Source organism: Hetaerina americana, unplaced genomic scaffold, assembly GCF_022747635.1.
Source record: "Hetaerina americana unplaced genomic scaffold, ioHetAmer1.1.p SCAF_7, whole genome shotgun sequence".
NCBI classification, from domain to species: Eukaryota; Metazoa; Arthropoda; class Insecta; order Odonata; family Calopterygidae; genus Hetaerina; species Hetaerina americana.
In genome coordinates this window covers 67,632,677-67,635,037 of record NW_027287316.1, presented here as the reverse complement: position 1 = coordinate 67,635,037, position 2,361 = coordinate 67,632,677, and positions in this window count along the sequence as shown.

The following is a 2,361-nucleotide window of genomic DNA, read 5'->3' as shown; positions in this document are numbered from 1 at the left end:
ACCGAATAAATTGTGTTTAACTTATTTTAGAAATAGAAAAAGGGTCAACATAAGTTAAAGTAATAGGTCTCATTTTAGTTTTATCGACATATACCCCGCAAGCCGCCCCACAGGAGTGTTTTGGGGGGTGTTAGGTCACCACCTGTAAAAGGGAAGAAAACCACGTTCAAAATCAACACACACATGCAAAACTCTACGCACAGTTCTCATGAAAATATCCTTTCATTCTACACGCATACAAATATATACACTATCATCTAACAAATAAATGCAACTAAGGATGCAATAAGAAATATATCCAATAACGTGCAAGCTAGAATTTGAAAAGCAAGAAGGCGGAATTCCACTACATCTACATCTACATCAACTTAATACCTCGCAAGCCGCCGCAAGGGCGAGTGGCGGGGGGTGTTATGACACCACCCGTAAATTAGAAAAGAAAAAGAAAAAAAACCGCATGCAATAACCACAAAATAATATATCCAAAAAAAAACATGGCATACATTCATGCATGAACACTTATACCCCACACACATGCAAACGCTCAATCTACATCTTACATACACATGCACCTGAAAATATACCAAATACATAATGAATACATCCAAACAGCAACTAAAAGAATGTCGCAATAGAACGAAAAGTATTATGCGCACAGCACTACACTCTTTTAAATCTAAAATGCTAAGCGAATATCTTGAGGAAAATCCAAAGTCATTCTGGTCCTATGTTAGGGAAATACAGGGTAAACGTCCCACTGTTCATTCTTTGAAGACGGAAAATGGAGAAATCATTACAGATAGCGTGAAAAAGGCAAATATTGTAAACCATTTTTTCCAGAGCGTCTACAATAAAAACACAAACGCACCAAACGATCCTCCACACCCGACCGGTTAACACATGAGCGATCTTACACTGACCAAGCAGGGAATAGTACATCTGCTCCGTAGTATTAAAGCACAAAAGGCACCTGGTCCGGAAGAAATACCTGCTAGAATATTAAAGGAATTAGCTGAAGATATTGCCCCGTTTTTACATATTGTTTTTCTAAAATCGATAGATGAATGCTCAGTGCCTCGCGACTGGAAGCTAGCCCATATAACTCCCATCTATAAAGGCGGCGATAGGGATAAACCAACCAATTACCGAACCATTTCTTTAACATCGATCTCTCGTAAAATATTGGAAAAGTCTGAAAAGAAAGTGAAAGCGAGTCTCATTCGGGAAATTGAGAAGGTTCAACGCCGGGCAGCCCGTTTCGTAAAAAATTCCTACGATAAAACGCAAAGCGTCACCGAAATGCTTATGGATTTGGGGTGGGAATCATTGGCTGAGAGACGATTCAATGCAAGATTGAAATTATTAAATAAATTTAGATCCGCATGTTTCAGCACCGAGGTCTCGCAAATTATTCGTACTCCTACATACATTGGTCGCTTGGATCATGCATATAAAATTCGGGAAATAGATGCCAGAACAAGCCGACTCAAGGACTCCTTTGTCCCACGGAAAATACGAGATAACAACTGCAGGGCTATAGATAGATATCAAAAATTCCACTTGCAACCCTCAGCGTCTAAAAAATAATTAGTTCTACTCCGCGATCGCGAATCTTGCAATTCCATGATAAAATTTGTTCAAAGAAACTCCCTCCATCAAGCAGTGCGCATGCCCACCCGTGGAAAGAACATATTGGATCTATTTCTTACAAACACGCCTGAACGTATTATTAGTGTATCAACTGATGAGGGCTTGAGTGACCATAAAGCAATTAATGTCCACTTGGACATAGAAATAAAAAAAGATAGTTAAACCAAAAAGAAAAATTTATAATTACCATAAAGCAGACTTTGAATCTTTTGCCAATCAACTAAACTCTTCACTACCCGAGTTCATAACCCGCTTAAGTCATGTCAACGTGGAAGAAACTTGGACAGAATTTGTCAATATCATGCAAAAAGGAATCGTAGATTTCATACCTATAAAATACGTCAAAGAGAATCGCGACCCCAGGTGGTACAATAAAGACGTTAGAAAAGCCCTTCGAAAGCAGAGAATGCTACACTCTAGGGTAAAGAGGGCAGGCGTGAACACATCATCCCCTGAGAATAAACAATTATGGGACACATATAGATCCTCTAAAATTGAAACCAAAACACAATTACGTAGCGCTTTACTGGACTTTAAACGCAAAGTACTTTGCGAGCACTTGGACACTGACCCCAAAGCTTTCTGGCCTTATGTTAGGGAAGTAAATGGGAGTAAACAAACCGTGGCTTGCTTAAGGGACTGTAGCAATATAATTCATACAGACAGAGAGGGTAAACCTAACATCCTAAATTCATTCTTCCAACATCCGAA